Source organism: Ovis canadensis, chromosome X, assembly GCF_042477335.2.
Source record: "Ovis canadensis isolate MfBH-ARS-UI-01 breed Bighorn chromosome X, ARS-UI_OviCan_v2, whole genome shotgun sequence".
Taxonomy (NCBI): domain Eukaryota; kingdom Metazoa; phylum Chordata; class Mammalia; order Artiodactyla; family Bovidae; genus Ovis; species Ovis canadensis.
The window spans coordinates 105,953,239-105,974,248 of record NC_091727.1 but is presented as its reverse complement, the minus strand read 5'-3'; the positions used below and the strand labels follow the sequence as shown (position 1 = coordinate 105,974,248).

At 40.1% G+C, this 21,010-nt stretch overlaps 1 non-coding gene across 1 annotated transcript; it reads right to left on the bottom strand.

The window, feature by feature from the left end:
- Positions 1–8,393: 8,393 nt before the first annotated feature.
- TRNAG-GCC (transfer RNA glycine (anticodon GCC)) lies at positions 8,394–8,465 on the bottom strand. The gene has a single exon. It is a non-coding gene; the product is annotated as a tRNA-Gly (tRNA).
- Positions 8,466–21,010: the final 12,545 nt, after the last annotated feature.

The following is a 21,010-nucleotide window of genomic DNA, read 5'->3' as shown; positions in this document are numbered from 1 at the left end:
TCAACATTCAGAAAACGAAGATCATGGCATCTGGTCCCATCACTTCATGGGAAGTAGAAGGGGAAACAGTGGAAACAGTGTCAGACTTTCTTTTGGGGGGCTCCAAAATCACTGTAGATGGTGACTGCAGCCATGAAATTAAAAGACACTTACTCCTTGGAAGAAAAGTTATGACCAACCTAGATAGCATATTAAAAAGCAGAGATATTACTTTGCCAACAAAGGTTCATCTAGTCAAGGCTATGGTTTTTCCAGTGGTCATGTATGGATGTGAGAGTTGGACTGTGAAGAAAGCTGAGCGCTGAAGAATTTATGCTTTTGAATTGTGGTGCTGGAGAAGACTCTTGAGAGTCCCCTGGACTGCAAGCAGATCCAACCAGACCATCCTAAAGGAGACCAGTCCTGGGTGTTCACTGGAAGGACTGATGCTGAGGCTGAAACTCCAATACTTTGGCCACCTCATGCAAAGAGTTGACTCATTGGGAAATACCCTGACGCTGGGAGGGATTGGGGGCAGGAGGAGAAGGGGATGACAGAGGAGAGATGGCTGGATGGCATCACCAACTCGATGCACGTGAGTTTGGGTGAACTCTGGGAGTTGGTGATGGACAGGGATTCATGGGGTTGCAAAGAGTTGGACACAACTCAGCGACTAAACTGAACCACAATAGTAAAAGATGTTCATCAGTTTCCACAATCAATAGACAAAAAATAAAAGATAATTACAATTGCAAGCCATAATGGAAACATGATTGTCTTAGCAATATAAAATAATTACATACAATTTGGGGGGTTAAGTAGAGTGATATGGTAAGTAGAAGTGTATATATGCATATGTTCTCATCCACCCAGCCAGTCTATGTCTTTTGTTTGGTGTACTTAATCCATTTACATTTAAAGTAATTATCAGTATATATGATACTATTGCCATTTCCTTAATTGTTTGGGGTTTATTTCATGTAGGTCTTTTCCTTCTTGTGTGTTTCCTGCCTAGAGAAGTTCCTTTAGCATTTCTTGTAAAGCTGGTTTGGTGGTGCTGAATTCTCTTAACTTTGCTTGTCTGGACAGCTTTTGATTTCTCCATCAAATCTGAAGGAGAGTCTTGCTGGGTAGAGTTTTGGTTGTAGGTTCTTCCCTTTCATCACTTTAACATCATGCTGTTCCCTTCTGGCTTGTAGAGTTTCTGCTGAGAAATCAGTTGATAATGTTATGGGAGTTCCCTTGTTTATTTGTCGTTTTTCCCTTGTTACTTTTAATATTTTATCTGTCTTTAATTTTTGTCAGTTTCATTATTATGTCTTGGTGTGTTCCTCTTTGTGTTTATCCTCCCTGGGACTCTGTGTGCTTCCTGGACTTGGTTGACTATTTCCTTTCCCACGTTTGAGGAGCTTTCAGCTATTATCTCTTCAAATATTTTCTCAGGTCCTTTCCATCTGTCTTCTTCTGGGACCCCTACAATGTGAATGTTGGTGTGTTTAATGTTGTTCCAGAGGTCTCTTAGGCTGGTTTTTTTTTTTCATTCTTTTTTTCTATATTCTGTTTTGTGGCAGTGATTTCTACCATTCTGTCTTCCAGGTTACTTATCCATTCTGCCTCAATTATTCTGTTACTGATTGCTTCTACTGTATTGTTCATCTGTTTTTGTTGTTGTTGTTGTTCTTTAGTTCTTCTATGTCTTTGATAAACATTTCTTGCATCTTCTCCATTCTTTTTCTGAATTCCTGGATCATCTTCACTATCATTAGTCTGAATCCTTTATGTGGGAGGTTGCCTATCTCCACTTCAGCTTTTATCTTGTCCCTTCATCTGGGACATAACTCTCTGCATTTTTATTTTGATTAACTTCTGTGATGTGGTTTTCATTCTGACAGCTGCAGGATTGTTCTCTTCTTACTTCTTCTGTCTTCTGGTGGATGAGGCTAGGGGAGTTGTGTAAGTTTCCTGATGGGAGGGACTGGCAGTGGGAAAAACGGTCTTGCTCTGGTGGGCCATGTTCAGTAAAGCTTTAATCCAATTATCTGCCGATGGATGGAGTTGCACTCCCTCCCTCCCTAGGGGTTCCCAGGTGGCCCTAGTGGTAAAGATCCTGCCTGCCAATGCAGCAGACATAAGAGATACAGGTTCAGTCCCTGGGTCAGGAAGAGCCCCTAGAGGAGAGCATGGCAACCCACTTAGGTATTCTTGCCTAGAGAATCTCATGGACAGAGGAGTCTGCTAGGCTACAATCCATAGGGTCTCAAAGAGTTGGACACGACTGAAGTGACTTAGCATGCAAGACCCAGCCCTGGGGTCTACAGGCTCTATGGCAGGGTTAATGGCGACCTGCAAGAAGACTTACGCCAAGGGGCACCTTCCAGGACTGCTGCTGCTAGTACAGCAGTGAACCACTGCTGGCCCATGCCTCCACAGGAGACTCTCAATACTAGCAGGCAGGTCTGGTTCAGTCTCCTGTGGGATCACTGTTCCTTTCTCCTGGGTCTTGGCGTGTGCAAGATTTTGTTCATGTCCTCCTAGAGTGGAGTCTCTGTTTCCCCCAGTCCTGTGGAAGTACTGTAATCAAATCCCACTGGCCTTCAAGGTTAGATTCCCTGGGGAGTCTCAGTCCCTTTGAGGGATCCCCAGGCTAGGAAGCCTTATATGCGGCTCAGAACCTTCACAACAGTGGGAGAACTTCTTTGGTATTATTGTTCTCCAGTCTGTGGGCTGCCCACTTGGCGGGTATGGGATTTGATTTTATCATGATTGCGCCCCTCCTACCATGTCATTGCAGTTTCTTCTTGTCTTTGGAAGTAGGGTATCTTTTTCTGATGGGTTCCAGCATCCTCCTGTCAATGGTTGTTCAACAGCTAGTTGTAATTTTGGTGCTCTTGCAGGAGGAGATGAGCGCATGTCCTCTACTCTGCCATCTTGAACTGGAAGCTCCCTCATCCTTTCAAAAGTCTTAATTTTCTTTTCTCCCTCTTTCCCTCCATTCTCTTTACTTCCATTATATTTTATTCTGTCATTCTTGTTCTATGCATTCTTTATTGGTTCCTCCTTTTAGAACTTATTTTATTTTCTCTCTCTTAAATTTTTTGTAATGATATTTCTTATTTTCCTTTTTAAACAACTTCTTTCTCTCTCTTCCCTTCTTTTCTTCTCTCTCTTCAAAAAAAATTTATGTATTTATTTTTGGTTGTGCTGGGTCTTCACTGCTGTGTGGGCTTTTCTCTAGTTGTGGCAAGTGAAGGCTACCATCTAGTTGTGGTGTACAGGCTTCTCATTGTGGTGGCTTCTCTTATTGTAGAGCACGAGCTCTTGGGCATGCGGGCTTCAGCAGCTGCAGCTCGTGGGCTCTAGATCACAGGCTCAGTAGTTGTGGCAAACAGGCTTAGTTGCTCCACAGCATGTGGGATCCTCCCAGATCAGGCGTTGAACCCATGAATCACTCTCATCTCACACTCACATTTTTTCTCTTTTGATTTTACTCTTTTCCCTAGGGACTCCATAACCTCTGTTTCTTTCCTGCCTCGGTCTTCTTTTTATCTGCCCCCTTCCCTTCTTTTGGAGAAGGCAATGGCACCCCACTCCAGTACTCTTGCCTGGAGAATTCCATGGATGGAGGAGCCTGGTAGGCGGCAGTCCATGGGGTCACTAAGTTGGACATGACTGAGTGACTTCACTTTCACCTTTCACTTTCATGCACTGGGGAAGGAAATGGCAACCCACTCCAGTGTTCTTGCCTGGAGAGTCCCAGGGATGGGGTTGGGGGGGGGGCGCCTAATAGGCTGCCGTCTATGGGGTCACACAGAGTCAGACATGACTGAAGTGACTTAGCAACTTCCCTTCTTTGATTCTTTCTTCCCTCCCCACTCTCTTGCGCCCTTCATATTTCCTTTCTTCTCTCATTTCTTTCTTATTCAATAACGTTCTTTTCCCATCCTCTCCGTTCGTGCTTCACCCTCTACCTTCCTTAATTCCTTCTTTACTCTTTCCTCCTTCTTTCCTTTCCTCCTCTGTCTCTAACTTTTCCCCTTCCATTCTCCTTTTATTCTCTTTTAGTATCCTCTTTTTAAATCATTCTTTCCATCCATTTCTAAGTTTTTCTTTTTTTTATTGGCTTCTGCCTATTAATGTCCTTTCTATATGTGTGCATGTTTAGATGAATCTATCTGTCTTTTCTATCAATCATATATTTATCTTCCTTTGTACATACCTACATACCTAGCTGTCCATCTAGCTATCAATCATCTATGTATGTTTACTGTCTCTTTACTGACTTGTACTTATAAGGTCTCTCCCATACCACACACAATTGTACTTGATATTCTTACTCACACAGTCTCTTTTTTAAGACTTTGCATATATTATGACAGTCATTAGTGATACAAGTTGTAAAATATTTTTCCATACTTTTGAGCTTTGCATGTGATGATTCTTCATCAGTCACTGTGGATAAATTACATGAGCTTTGTTTTTTTTTTTAACATGCATTCAACTAGATATGCTTCAGAAGAGATTAATACTCCCTTTGTTTAATTACAGATAGCTAAAAAATTGCCTGATAGCCCACCAAACAGGATTTGCTTTAAGACCAACCCACAGAGTCAGTTGGAGACTGAGTGCGCTGGGACCTGCTGGGTCAGCCATAGTAGTGTTTAGCTAATTGTCTAGAGCATTAACCCCTGGAGAAGCGAATGGCAACCCACTCCAGTATTCTTACTTGGAGAATCCCATGGACAGAGGAGCCTGGTCGGCTACAGTCCATGGGGCTGCAAAGAGTCGGACACGACTGAGTGACTAAGCATACACTAGCGCATAAAGAACAAAGTCCTGGTTGGAGACACGAGGCCTGCAGCACCAGCTGTGGAACCTCCATGATGTGACTACACAGCTCTATCTGCAAATGTTTGTGGGGTGACCACTGAGGGGGCACATAGCTGTAGGCAGGCATTCTTGGGGCTGCATACATTGGCACAGTGGTGGGTTGGGGGGGTGACAGGAGTTGGGGAGTGGGCAGTTAGCAGGGTACCTGTTTGGAAGGTAAGATGTGCTTCCAGGATATATGTTGAGGGAAAAGGCTGGAGCTGCTGCTGTATAGCCCATGGGGAACCAGCTAGATAACCAATTCCTTTGTAATTTGCATAGGGAACCCCAGAAGAACCCAGGCTATAAAGAGGATTGGTGACTTCAGGCCCCTGAGCTGGCACTTGGGCTTGGTAAGGTCCTGCCATGGAGGCCTGCTCCCATGAGAGGCTGAGTCACAAGGCCTATGCCCTGCCTTGCCTGGGCTCCCCGCCCACTCTCTCTCTTTCACTTTTTCTTGCAGTCTCATCTCTAAACCTTTGCTTTTATCCCTCCTCTCCCTCCCTCCCCTCTTATACTTTTTAATTTTTATTTATTTATGCTTTATTGCATATAGTTGTTAAGAATGTTAATAATGTTGTATTAGTTTTAGGTGTACAGTAAAGTGATTCAGTTTCTATGAATCACACTTTTCAGATTCTTTTCCCTTATATGTTACCACAAAATATTGAGTATAGTTCTCTGTGCTATACAGTAGGTCCTTGTTGGTTATCTATTTTAATTTCTTATACTTTTTAAGTGACTCCTCTTAAAATTTCTTCTTCTGTTTTCTGCACCTCTTTTATACTGCCATTCTTATTGGCTTCTATTTTTAAAATCTGTTTCTTATCTATCTATCCAATCTTCCTATCTATTTTAATGTATTTTTAGATCTCTCTGTCCATGACTTTATTTTCTCACTTGTTTCTCCTTTTCAGCATTCTCTTGCTGCCTCTCAGGATCACACTCTTTATGTTAGCCCTTTTCCCAGAGATTCTTCCCTTATAAACTTTCTTTCCTGCCCCTTTCTTCCTTTTATTCATCCCTCCCTCCTTCCATTCCTACCTCTTCCCCTTTCTTCTCTCTTTTTATATCCATACACCTACCTACATACATAAATACCTACTTACCTAGCTATCTATCCAGCTATTAATGATCTATGTTCATTGTACTCTTTCTGTATTGACTTCTACCTTTTAGAACTCTCCCCCACCCTGCACAGTTATACTTAATTTTTTTTACTGTATCCTCCTCTCATTCTCTCTACTTATTCATGTAATTATCTTCTGAAACATCCTTTCTAAACTGATTTCCTTCCTCCCTCCCTGCTTCCCCTCCCTGCCTTCCTTATTTCCTTCCCTGCTTCTCTCCCTTCTTCCATTTTTTAAAATAATGTTTTGACTTATTTATTTGGCTGCACTGGATCCTAGTTGTGGCATGTGGGATCTAGTTCCTTGACCAGGGATCAAACCCAGGAGTGCAGAGTCTTAGCCCCTGGACCACCAGGAAAGTCCCTTTTCTTCCTTCTTCAAGTTTTTACTGGCTCCTTTTTAAACTTCTCTTTCTCCCCTACCCCGCCGCCTTCTCTCCTTCCTTTATGCTGTCTTTACTGGATTGTCCTTTTAAAGTTCCAGCTACCTAAACCTGTGCACTTATCTTCCTTGCTATGTACCTATCAATCATCCTCATTTTACTGTATTTTTATTGACTTAAAAAATGTCATTCTCCCCTTTCCCAACTGTACCTGAGTCTCTTCCTTTTAAACCTCTTCTTTCCTAATTCCTTTCCTTCTTCTATTCCTGGCTGTGTCTCTCTAGCTCTCCCTTTCACTGTGTCTCTATTCTTTGTCTGCTGGCTGCCTGCATCCCTCCTTTCCTTTTTGTCTCCCTCCCTGACCATACATCCCTCCCTTACCCCTTCTTCTCTCCTTCCTCCCTCCCTCTCTCCTTCCTTCTGCTTTTCCTGTTTTCTGACTTGCTTTTTTAATTTTAAAAATGTCTATAATAATCTCTGTATATACATGTTTACTTAATTTTCTTTTGTGACTGACTTCTTTTTAAATTCCCCTTCCCCACCTAGTGTGCTAATTTTCTCACTGGGTCCTCTTTTTCAATCTCCTCTCCCTATTTCAATCATTCTTTTGTTCTCTTTGTCTCCTTTATTTTCTTCTTCTTTTCTAACTCACTCCTAGCATCTTAACTTCTTTCTTTTCTTTTGTCCCCTCCCTTCTTTCTTTCTTTTATTTCCCATGTCTCTTTCTCATTCCCTTCCTTTCACACTCTGTATTTGTTTCCTTTGCCTCTGTGTATGGATGCATTCTTTTCTTTTCTTTTTGCTTGATCTTACTGTATTTTCACAGGGACCTGTTTTTACACTTTTTTGTTTTCTTCTCATCTTTCTCTTTTCAATACTATCTTTCTTTATTATCTTTCTTACTTGGCTTCTTTTAAAATTATACTCTATTTTCTATCTGTTTATCTTCTTTTACTGTCTTCTTCAACAACTTCTCTTTAAATCTCTCATCCCTATAGTCCTACTTGAGTTTCTTACTGACTCCATCTTTTCAAGCTTCTCTCACTTTCAAACTTTTTCTCCTTTTACTTTCTCCTACGAACTCATTCTATTTCAAGTTGCCTGCCTGCTCTCCTTCCCTCCATCCCTTCTTCTCACCTTCTTTTACTCCATTTTTCTTCCTGCCTGCTGCTTTTCATTTTTTGCTCAGTTTTTCTTTTTTTTATACCTTTTTTTTTTTTTTAAAACTGGTACTTCCTATTTATACTCTGTTCTGTCCATCTGACTGTCTGCTACCATACTATAAATCATCTATTTTTCCATCTATATATTAGGGTCTTTAAAAAATTATTCCTTCTCGTCTTTGAATCTCTTTCACTTGTACAGACCGTTATACTTGATTTTTTTTTTCCTACTGGCTACTCCTTTTCAAACATTTTCATGCTCATCTTTAATCTCTTACCTTTTCCTTTTTGAATGACTTGTCCTTTTCTTATTTTTCCTCACATTCATCCTCTTCTCCTTCCATTTTCCATCCTTTCCTCCCCCTCCCTTTCCTTCCTTCCTTTCCTCCTCTCTCTCTCCATTCATTCTTTCCTTTCTGTGTATCTATTGCTCCCTTTTTTCACTGTATCTTTCTTCTCTTTTCCTGTCTTCATTCCCTCCCCACCCCCCTTCTCTATGTCTCTTGATGACTTTCTCTCACTCTCTCTGGCTTTTCTGTCTTCTTTGCCTGCTGGCCTGCAAGCCTCTTTTCTCCCTCCTTCCTGCTCCTTCCTCTTTGCTTTTCCCACTGCTTCTCTCCTCCTCTTTCTTCCTATATTCTTCTCACTTTCCCACCACCCTCTTTTCCTTTGTCCTTCATTACTTTTCTCCTTCTTATCTTTCTCCCATAACAGTCTGTTCCCTCTGTCATAGCAGCCTTCTGAAAGTGAAGTCACTCAGTCATGTCTGACTCTTTGCGACCGCATGGACTGTAGCCCACCAGGCTCCTCTGTCCATGGGATTCTCCAGGCAAGAATACTGGAGTGGGTTGCCATTTCCTTCTCCAGGGGATCTTCCCAACCCAGGGATCAAACCTGGGTCTCCTGCATGGCAGGCAGACGCTTTATCCTCTGAGCCACCAGGGAAGCCCTCTACTCCTTCTCTTTCTTCCTTCTCTCAGTGTCTCCAGTGTTTAAACACTCTTCTTTACTTCTTCTCTCTTTTCTTTTCTGTATTGTCTTTTTTTATTGGCTTCTTTTTAAAGTCCTACCTATACCTATGTGTTTATCTAGGTATCAAATCATCTATCTTCATTTTACTGTATTTTTTATTGGTTTTTATATTTTAGCTGTACCTCAGCAACACACCACATAGAATTTTACTTGATTTTCTTACTGCTTCATTTAAAAAACTGTTCTCTCTTCTCTTCCGCCCCCCCCCCCCCCCGCCCAAACATTCCTTCTATTCTTTTTGCACTGTGGCTCAGATCATGAACTCCTTATTGCCAAATTCAGACTTAAATTGAAGATACTAGAGAAAACCACTAGACCATTCAGGTATAACCTAAATCAAATCACTTACGATTATACAGTGGAAGTGAGAAATAGATTTAAAGGACTAGATCTGATAGACAGAGTGCCTGATGAACTATGGAATGAGGTTCGTGACATTGTACAGGAGGCAGTGATCAAGACCATCTCCAAGAAAAAGTGCCAAAAAGCAAAATGGCTGTCTGAGGAGGCCTTACAAATAGCTATGAAAAGAAGAGAAGCCAAAAGAAAAGGAGGAAAGGAAAGATAAACCCATTTGAATACAGAGTTCCAAAGAATAGCAAGGAGAGATAAGAAAGCCTTCCTCAGTGATCAATGCAAAGAAATAGAGGAAAACAATAGAATGGGAAAGACTAGAGATCTCAAGAAAATTAGAGATGCCAAGGGAACATTTCATGCAAAGATGGGCTCAAAAAAGGACAGAAATGGTATGGACCTAACAGAAGCAGAAGATATTAAGAAGAGGTGGCAAGACAGAACTATACAAAAAAGATCTTCATGACCCAGATAACCACAATGGTGTGATTGCACACCTAGAGCCAGACACCCTGGAATGTGAAGTCAAGCGGGCCTTAGGAAGCATCACTATGAACAAGCTAGTGGAGGTGATGGAATTCCAGCTGAGCTATTTCAAATTCTACAAGATGCTGCTGTGAAAGTGCTGCATTCAATATGCCAGCAAATTTGGAAAACTCAGCAGTGGCCACAGGACTGGAAAAGGTCAGTTTTCATTCCAATCCCAAAGAAAGGCAATGCCAAAGAATGCCCAAACTGCTGCACAGTTGCACTCATCTCACACACTAGTAAAGTAATGCTCAAAATTCTCCAAGCCAGGCTTCAACAGTACATGAACCGTGAACTTCCAGATGTTCAAGCTGGATTTAGAAAAGGCAGAGGAACCAGAGATCAAATTGACAACATGTGCTGGATCATCGAAAAAGCGAAAGAGTTCCAGAAAAACATCTATTTCTGCTTTATTGACTATGCCAAAGCCTTTGACTGTGTGGATCACAACAAAATGTGGAACATTCTTAATGAGATGGGAATACCAGACCAGCTGACCTGCATCTTGAGAAACCTGTATGCAGGTCAGGAAGCAACAGTTAGAACTGGACATGGAACAACAGACTGGTTCCAAATAGGAAAAGGAGTACATTAATGCTGTATACTGTCATCCTGCTTATTTAACTTAAATGCAGAGTACATCATGAGAAACGCTGGGCTGGAAAAACACAAGCTGGAATCAAGACTGCTGGGAGAAATATCAATAACCTCAGATATTCAGATGACACCACCCTTATGGCAGAAAGTGAAGAAGAACTAAAGAGCCTCTTGATGAAAGTGAAAGAGGACTGTGAACAGTTGCCTTAATGCTCAACATTCAAAAAACTAAGATCAAGGCATCTGGTCCCATCACTTCATGGCAAATAGATGGGGAAACAGTGGAAACAGTGGCTGACTTTATTTTTCTGGGCTCCAAAATCACTGCAGATGGTGACTGCAGCCATGAAATTAAAAGACGCTTACTCCTTGGAAGAAAAGTTATGACCAACATAGACAGCACATTAAAAAGCAGAGACATCACTTTGTCAATAAAGGTGTGTCTAGTCAAGACTATGGTTTTTCCAGTGGTCATGTATGGATGTGAGAGTTGGACTATAAAGAAAGCTGAGAACCCAAGAGTTGATGCTTTTGAACTGCGGTGTTGGAAAAGACTCTTGAGAGTCCCTTGGACTGCAAGGAGATCCAACCAGTCCATCCTAAAGGAAATCAGTCCTGAGTTGAGTGTTCATTGGAAGGACTGATGTTGAAAATGAAACTCCAATACTTTGGCCACCTGATGGGAAGAACTGACTCATTTCAAAAGATCCTGATGCTGGGAAAGATTGAAGGCAGGTGGAAAAGGGGACAACAGAGGATGAGATGGTTAGATGACATCACTGACTCAATGGAGATGAGTTTGAGTAGACTCCAGGAGTTGGTGATAGACAGGGAGGCCTGGCATGCTGTGGTTCATGGGGTTACGAAGTCAGACATGACTGAGTGACTGAACTGAACTGACTGTCATTTTTAGTCCATGTCTATCTATCAATCATCTACCTTTTTTTTTAATTTTATTTTATTTTATTTATTTATTTATTTTTTTAATTTTAAAATCTTTAATTCTTACATGCGTTCCCAAACATGACCCCCCCTCCCACCTCCCTCCCCACAACATCTCTCTGGGTCATCCCCATGCACCAGCCCCAAGCATGCTGCACCCTACGTCAGACATGGACTGGCGATTCAATTCTTACATGATAGTATACATGTTAGAATTCCCATTCTCCCAAATCATCCCACCCTCTCCCTCTCCCTCTGAGACCAAAAGTCCGTTATACACATCTGTGTCTTTTTTCCTGACTTGCATACAGGGTCGTCATTGCCATCTTCCTAAATTCCATATATATGTGTTAGTATACTGTATTGGTGTTTTTCTTTCTGACTTACTTCACTCTGTATAATTGGCTCCAGTTTCATCCATCTTATCAGAACTGATTCAAATGAATTCTTTTTAACGGCTGAGTAATACTCCATTGTGTATATGTACCACAGCTTTCTTATCCATTCATCTGCTGATGGACATCTAGGTTGTTTCCATGTCCTGGCTATTATAAACAGTGCTGCGATGAACATTGGGGTACATGTGTCTCTTTCAATTCTGGTTTCCTCGGTGTGTATGCCCAGAAGTGGGATTGCTGGGTCATAAGGGAGTTCTATTTGCAATTTTTTAAGGAATCTCCACACTGTTCTCCATAGTGGCTGTACTAGTTTGCATTCCCACCAACAGTGTAGGAGGGTTCCCTTTTCTCCACACCCTCTCCAGCATTTATTGCTTGCAGATTTTTTCAATCATCTACCTTTATTTTACTATATTTTTAAACTGATTTGCATGTGTTACCCTCTTCCCCATTTATACTTTGATTACTTACTCTCTAAGCTTTTTTCTCTCTTCTTCCATCTCTCTTTTCTGTCCTAACTTTTTCACTGGCTTTTCCTCTTTAGAGTCTTATCTGTATATCTACTATCTAGATTTCAGTCATCCTCATCTCTCGTTTTCAGTGACATTTCAAAACTTCCCCCACCCACATTGCACTTGATTTTCTTACTTGCTCCTTTTTCAATTCTTTCTCTTCTTATTTTACTTTTTCTGTCCCATTTACTCTTTTACTGTCCTATTCATTTTAAACTTGTTTTTTTTCCTTCTCCTTCTTTTTGTTTTCATTCCTTTTGTCTGTTTTTACTTGCTCATTCACTGTGTCTCTGTTTTGTTGCCTTCCATCCCTCCCACCCCTCTCTCTAGCTTCTCTTCCTCACTTCCTTTGTCTCTCCTTCCTCCCTCCTGCCTTCTTTTTTTTTAACTTTCTTTTAATGGACACTTCTTAAACTTTTGTCTTTTACCTCTCACCCATCCTGTTTAGTCAACAGTCTTTTTCCCCTCCGAGTGCTAAATCACTTCAGTGGTATCTGACTCTTTATGACCCCATGAACTATAGGCTGCCAGGCTCCTCTGTATGTGAGATTCTCCAGGCCAGAATACTGGATGAGTTGCCATGCCCTTCTCCAGGGTATCTTCCCCACCCAGGGATTGAACTCAAGTCTCCTATGGATCTGGCATTGCAAGCAGATTCTTTATTGCTAAAACAAAGCAAACCAAAAACAATACCCAGTTGTGGATGTGACTGGTGATGGAAGTAAAGTCCGGTGTTGTAAAGAGCAGTATTGCATAGCAACACGGAATGTTAGGTTCATGAATCAAGGCAAATTATAAGTGTCAAATGGGAAATGGCAAGAGTGAACATCAACATTTTAGGAATCACCAAACTAAAATGGACTGGAATGGGTGAATTTAACTCAGATGACCATTATATCTACTGCTGCAGGCAAGAATCCCTTAAAAGAAATGGAGTAGCCATCAGAGACAACAAGAGAGCCTGAAATGCAGTACTTGGATGCAATCTCAAAAACGACAGAATGATCTCTGTTCGTTTCCAAGGCAAACCATTCAAACACAATAATCCAAGTCTATGCCCCAACCAGTAGTGCTGAAGAAGCTGAAGTTGAACGGTTCTATGAAGACCTACAAGACCTTCTAGAACTAACACCCCCAAAAGATGTCCATCTCACTATAGCGGACTGGGATTCAAAAGTAGGAAGTCAAGAAACACCTGGAGTAACAGGCAAATTTGACCTTGGAGTACAAAATTAAACAGGGCAAAGGCTAATAGAGTTTTGCCAAGAGAACGCACTGGTCATAGCAAACACCCTCTTCCAACAACACAAGAGAAGACTCTACACGTGGACATCACCAGATGGTCAATACTGAAATCAGATTGATTATATTCTTTGCAGCCAAAGATGGAGAAGCTCTATACAGTCAGCAAAAACGAGACTGGGAGCTGACTGTAGCTCAGATCATGAACTCATTATTGCCAAATTCAGACTTAAATTGAAGAAAGTAGGGAAAATCACTAGAGAAGGCAATGGCATCCCACTCCAGTACTCTTGCCTGGCAAATCCCATGGACGGAGGAGCCTGGTAGGCTGCAGTCCATGGGGTCACTAGGAGTCGGACATGACTGAGTGACTTCACTTTGACTTTTCACTTTCATGCATTGGAGAAGGAAATGGCAACCCACCCCAGTGTTCTTGCCTGGAGAATCCCAGGGACGGGGGAGCCTGGTGGGCTGCCGTCTCTGGGGTCATACACAGTCGGACACGACTGAAGCGACTTAACAGCAGCAGCAGCAGGGAAAACCACTAGACCATTCAAGTATGACCTAAATCAAATCCCTACAAGTGAGAAATAGCTTCAAGGGATTAGGTCTGATAGAGTGCCTGAAGAACTATGGACAGAAGTTCGTGACATTGTACAGGAGACAAGGATCAAGACCATCACCAAGAAAAAGAAATGCAAAAAGGAAAAATGGTTGTCTGAGCAGGCCTTACAAATAGCTATGAAAAGAAGAGAAGTGAAAGGCAAAGGAAAAATGAAAAGATATACCCATTTGAATGCAGAGTTCCAAAGAATAGCAAAGAGAGAGAAGAAAGCCTTCTTCAGTGATCAATGCAAAGAGGAAAACAATAGAATGGGAAAGACTAGAGATCTCTTCAAGAAAATAAGAGATACCAAGGGAACATTTCATGCAAAGATGGGCTCAAAAAAGGACAGAAATGGTATGGACCTAACAGAAGCAGAAGATATTAAGATGAAGTGGTAAGAATACACAGAACTATATAAAAAAGGTCTTCATGACCCAGATAACAATGGTAGTGTGACTGCTCACCTAGAGCCAGACACCCTGGAGTGCGAAGTCAAGTGGGCCTTAGGATGCATTACTACGAACAAAGCTAGTGGAGGTGATGGAATTCCAGTTGAGCTATTTCAAATCCTACAAGATGCTGCTGTGAAAGTGCTGCATTCAATATGCCAGCAAATTTGGAAAACTCAGCAGTGGCCACAGGACTGGAAAAGGTCAGTTTTCATTCCAATCCCAAAGAAAGGCAATGCCAAAGAATGCCCAAACTGCTGCACAATTGCACTCATCTCACATGCTAGCAAAGTAATGCTCAAAATTCTCCAAGCCAGGCTTCAACATACGTGAACTGTGAACTTCCAGATGTTCAAGGTGAATTTAGAAAAGGCAGAGGAACCAGAGACTAAATTGCCAACATGCACTGGATTATTGAAAAAGCAAGAGAGTTCCAGAAAAACATCTATTTCTGCTTTATTGACTATGCCAAAGCCTTTGACTGTGTGGATCACAACAAACTGCGGAACATCCTTAAAGAGATGCTAATACCAGACCACCTTACCTGCCTCCTGAGAAACCTGTATGCAGGTCAGGAAGGAACAGTTAGAACTGGACATGGAACAACAGACTGGTTCCAAATAGGAAAAGGAGTACGTTAAGGCTGTATATTGTCACCCTGCTTATTTAACTCATATGCAGAATACATCATGAGAAACACTGGACTGGATGAAGCACAAGCTAGAATTAAGATTGCTGGGAGAAATATCAATAACCTCAGATATTCAGATGACACCACCCTTATGGCAGAAAGTGAAGAAGAACTAAAGAGCCTCTTGATGGAAAGTGAAAGAGGAGAGTGAAAAAGTTGGCTTACAAGTCAACATTCAGAAAACTAAGATCATGGCATCTGGTCCTATCACTACATGGCTAATAGATGGCGAAACAGTTGAAACAGTGACAGACTTTATTTTTCTGGGCTCCAAAATCACTGCAGATGTTGAGTGTAGCCATGAAATTAAAAGACACTTGCTTCTTGGAAGAAAAGTTATGACCAACCTAGATAGCATATTAAAAAGCAGACATTACTTCGCCAACAAAGGTCTGTCTAATCAAAACTATGGTTTTTCCAGTAGTCATGTATGGATGTGAGAGCTGGACTCTAAAGAAAGATGAGTGCTGAAGAATTGTTCCTTTTGAACTGTGGTGTTGCAAAAGATTCTTGAGAGTCCTTTGGACTGCAAAGAGATCCAACCAGTCCATCCTAAAGGAAATCAGTCCTGTATTCATTGGATGGACTGAATTTGAAGCTGAAACTCCAATACTTTGGACACCTGATGCGAGGAACTGACTCATTGGAAAAAACCCTGATGCTGGGAAAGATTGAAGGCAGGAGAAGAAGGGGACGACAAATGATAAGATGGTTGGATGGCATCCCCCACTCAATGGACATGAGTTTGAGTAAACTCTGGGAGTCAGTGATGGACAGTGAGGCCTGGTGTGCTGCATTCCATGGGGTCCCAAAGAGCTGGACACGACTGAGCAACTGAACTGAACTGAAGCCACCAGGGAAGCCCCCTCGGAAGTCTCCTTTTTAAACAGCCCTCTTCCCCAAATAGTACTTGAATTTTTTTACTTACTCTTTCTTTTCAAGCTTCTTATACAATCACATTCCCTCTTTTTATTTTACTGTTTCCTACTGTTCCATCCTTTAAACATTTACCTTCTTTTTCTTTCTTTGTTTCCTGATTTAATTCTCTGTCTTTTACTTGCTGCCTTTCATCCTTTTGCTTTACATTTTTTGTCTTCCCTCCTCCCTCCTTCACCCTCCCCTGGCACTTTCCCCATCCCTCTCGCTCCTTTTAAACCCACTTTTAAGGGCTCCTCTTCTGAAACGTTTCTTTCTCTCATCTGCTATCTTGTTTTGTACTTTCATTTGTTTCTGGGTTACTCTTTTTAAAACTATTTATTTATTTGGCTGTAGCAGATCTTGGTTGTAGCATGTGGCATCTTTGGTCTTTGTTGCGGCGTGTGAGATCTTTAGTTGTGGTATGCAAACTCTTAGTTGTGGCACGTACATCTACTTCCCTGACCAGGGATTGAACCGGGCCCCTTGTATTTGAAGCACAGAGTTCTAACCATTGGACCACCAGGAAAGCCCTCTGGGTTATTCTTTTAAAAGTTGGTTCTACCTATCTATTACCTATCATGTTTTACAGGTTTTTTTTTAAATTCCTCTGACTCCTTTTGAAGTCTCTCTCTCACACAGTCACATTCTCTCTTCATTTTATTTTTTCCTATAACTTATTCATTAATTTTTTTTCTTTCCTTCCTTCCTTTTCTCCTTTATTCCCGTTTTTAATAGCTCCTTCTCATGCCTTTTCTTTTGCTTTCTCTTTTCTTTATCTGCCTGCATGCCTGCCTTCTTCCCTTTCTTTCTTCCTATTTTATTCTCTTTTTACAGGCTTCTCTTTTCAAACTGCTTTCCTTCTCCCTTTCTCTCTTCCTTCCTTTTATTTATTTATTTTTTGTCCTGCCTTTTTTACTGGCTCCTATTTTATAAACTCACCCTATTTACCTCTTTTCTGTATTTCTTTCCTCTCTCTTTCTCTATCCCTTCTCTCTTTCTTCCATGGATTCTCTATGTTCCTGTACTGCTTTTCTTACTGGCTACTGGCTCTTCCTTTTTGAAGTATGTTCATATTTTCTGCCTTCCATCTATCCATCTTCCCTCCCCTTCCATCTTCCCCTCCCCCCTTATTTAATGCTAGTCTTCTGTAACTTTTGAAATCCTTCTCTTTCCTTATTGTACTATACTTTTTCTCTCCCTTTTGTTCTGTGTCTCTGTTTCTACTCTGCATTTCATTCTTTGCCTTTTTTATCTTTTCATTTTTTGTTTTATTTTCTTTTACTGACTTTTTAACTTCCTCCTTCTTAATATTAATATTTTCCTTTTCTCCTATTCTCCCTCTCCTACTGGATCCTTTTATTCCATTCAGTCTATCTTCAATGAACTGCTTTTTCATATTGGCATCTCTTTTTTAAGTCTCTCTCTTTTTCTTTTACTAACTTCTCATTTTTTCCCCTATTACTCCCTTCCCAAATTGTATAGATTTTCCTACTGGCTTCTTTTCAAATTTCTCACTCTCACATTCTGCTTTTATTTTAAAGAACTTCTTTATTCTCTCTCTTCCTCCTACTCCTTTGTTTCTCTATTTGTGTCTGTATGTCTTTCTTGCTCCCTTTCTTTCATTCTCTGTTTTCTTTGTTTGCTTTTCTTCCTCATACTCCTTCTTTTTCTCTTGTTTCTTTGCCTTTGTCTCCTTCCACTCCCTCATGGAGTGTGTGTGTGTGTGTGTGTGTGTGCGCGTGCATGCATGCATGTTTATTTTCTTACTAGCTTCTTCTGCTCAATATTCTTCTTATTCATTCATTCACTTTCCTCCTCTTTATATCTCCATTTCATTCTTTCTTTTCGTATCATATTTTCTCCTTTTTAACCTTCTTGTTCTTTCTATTTCTATTTCTTGCTTAGGATATTTTAAATGTCTCTTCTTCTTTTCTACTTAAATTTTTTTTCTCTTTCTCTTTCTAGCTTACTGTTTTGTATAATCTCTTCTTAGTGGACCTCAGTTAAAATTTTCCTTCATTGTCTCCCTCTTTGTTCCAGTCTGTTTTGGGCTTAATGTTTTGTCTTACTGGCTCATTTTCTCTATCTATATATAACTGTCTCTTTCCCTTTTTGTTGTTGTTCTGTCTCCTCTACTGGCTCCTTTCTAAACTCCTGGTAAAGGCAGTCTTGTCTGCTGAGCCACTTTACAGAAGTGTGTAATTTGTTATAATGTCTGTAACATAACAATATTGTGTGAATGTGTGTGGGTGTCTGTACATTTTCTACAACTTGACCTGTGCCTGTAAGTGTAAGCTTCCAGAATTTCTCTTTGCAAGGGCTTTGTCACCTCACTATATTAGCACATAGAGGGGTTTTTACAAAGCCACTTATAATTAATAAATATTTATGCATATTCTACTTACCTTTGTCTTTTATTGTTTCTCTCTCACCTTCTGTTTCATCTTGACTTTTGTTTTCAAATACATTTTCTTCTGATCCTTCTCTCTGAAGGTCATTCCTTTGCATTTTTTGTAAATAATAAGTTATTTTTTTCTCGAGTTGTGCTTTTTTCTAAATATTAAAAAATATATATATATTCAATGTTTAAAATTTAATATCAACTTGCCACTGGAAATGCATAACAGATACTTCAAATATGATGGTACACTTGAAGGAAGCCCTCATTCTTGAGATTTCTAAAATCAGAGTACAGAGCTAGGAAGGTAATAAAGGTAAGCCTCCTTCTGCTGTCCAGTTTGAAGAACGTATTTTAATAACTAGGTCCAACTGAACTCATTGCCTACTTTCTGGACACTGGTCCCATTTTAGACCAGCCCTTAAAGTCCAGGTTCAGACCAGACTGGCTCTTTCCATCAATAGCTATCCTTGTGAATTTGAGTCACTTCTGAAAATCCACACTTTAAAATATCAAAATTAGCAAAATCCTTTCCTCAAAACAGCCCAAGTTATTGTTCAAAGTCACTCTACCTTATGGTGAGCATCTTCTTTGACTTTTTTATGTTGTTTTTCAAATCGTGCTTCCCTTTTTACTTCTTCTCCAATCTTTGACAGAAGTAAGATTTCTTTTGTTTTCCATTTCTAAGGAGCACAATGTCATGGTAGTCAGCAGAGTTTCTCTTTTATAATCTTGTTTGTTTGTTTGTTTGTTTGTTTGGTGAATAAGCAAATTAGGTCAAATTAAGGCCCTTATAGGAACTTGGACAACCATAATGAAAATCTTACATTGGCTTTAGAATGGGCTTATACTTCAAAGGTAGATCTAAAAAGATTCTGGAAAGGTGATTTTCTCTTATAGATTTGAGGAATTATCATATGCAATATGTTGCCCTTAAATGTATTCTGACAGAGCCTGAACAAATAGCCTTGTCTGAGCGTTGAGGAGTGAGAATACAGACATGATTATTTTTCACTAGAGTTAAATTCTAAAACTTTAAGAGCAGATGAAGTGTGTCTATACTATTATGGGTATGTAATTTGTGGTATCAGTCTCACTATGTTAAGTAAAAGCTTGTCTGTTATAATGGTGATACAAGATTAATAGCAGTTTATTATTTTAAAATAATTATGATTTTTTAAGCAGTGGTTTATTTCTTAGACCTGAAATAACTTCAGGTAATATGGTGGGATTGCTAAAAATGTTTATAAATAAAATAATCACACATAATTTCCCCATCAATATTTATAATTTGGTGTTTCTCACCTCTTCAATTTGTCTCCAGAGACCAAGTTTTCCTCTAATGTGATCCCGATGTCGTCTTTCTTCTTCCTTTATCCAGAGTACATTCTGCTTTTCTGCCATGTGTTCAAGCTTGTTTAATTCCAAGCTAATCATATCTAAATATCTAAGTAAAAGTGAAAATTTAAGGGAAGATAAACTGGGTGTTTCCCTTATGATGGTATTATCTACTCTGATATTCCCAAACCACTTTCTGGGTTGCTTTTTATTTCTTAAACTACAGGAATGTAGAGTTCTTTAAGCTAGCCTGATCCACCAACTCACCATGATGTACTCATCAGACTGTTACTGTGGTTGGGGCAATGGCAAAATGTAGAACAGACTGATTTAAAGCATTTTATACAGAGATTAGTCATAATTCAGGAGCTCTGTAACATGAGTTTCCAAGGACGGCTAAAGTCAACTTAAGGACTAACTTCCAAAAACAAGTATATTTGAATCTTCTTTAAAAAAAAAAGTGGCTATTGGCCTCTCTGTCATTGTCAAGTCCTTGAACAATCTCTCATGTATAGACAGGTCTGCAGACTACCAGTCTGCCACTTTGGTGAACCAGTATATATTCTGGCATATCATGACATGAATCCATGGAATATAAGAGCTAGGTGATGGGGAACTGGCCCTCACCTCTGATAAAGAAAAAAGAGAAGGAACTATAACTCATCCCTTTACCTCCTGGGGCATGGGCTCAGCTGCTGAATGATAAGATTGACTGTGTGTGAATAATAGCTAAATGGTTGGTTGGGGGGTAACACCTGTTTATATTAGCATCAGATGAAGTTATAGCAACTCCCTCTGTTTTATCTGGCAGTAATTTCCTTAAACTTAAGTTTGAAATGTGCTAATGACACCTTTCCCTCTACTACTATGAACTTGGGTTTCCCAAGCTCAGGGAGCTGTACCTCGGAATTGTTCTTCAAATATCAGTTTGTCTTACCTCTTGGGTTTCTCATGACTCCACTTTCTCAGGTAGAAACTCTTTCCTAGCTATGGTATCAAAGTTTCCAATCCTTGCTATCTCTTAATCTCCTTTCTTTTCAGTCCACATTGAAGACTATAGGAAGTTAAATTGTGTCTAATACTTTTTAAATTCTGCTTTCAATTATTTCTAGTATTTTTGCAGTTTTCTGGAGTCCACAATATGTCCACCAAAATATGCATTAACTTTAGCCATACCTTTGCTTTATCAACAGTTCTTGGTCTGGAGTTGTTTGTTTATTTTCTTGTAACAGCCATTCTTGGAACTGTGTATTGCCATGACTGTCACAGGCTCTCTTGGTTTCATACAATTTATTTACTTGTTTTTCAATCATTTTCTGGGAGGGGGAAAAAAAGAATTACAGTGTTTGTATTGGCCAGAAATAACCTTGTCCTTTGATATGACTTCTCATGTTTTGGGCTTGGTAAACGTCCTGTAAACGTCCTGTAGTTTACAAATGGTTAATTAACCTGAATTTAAGTCTTTCTTCCACAACCTACATAAA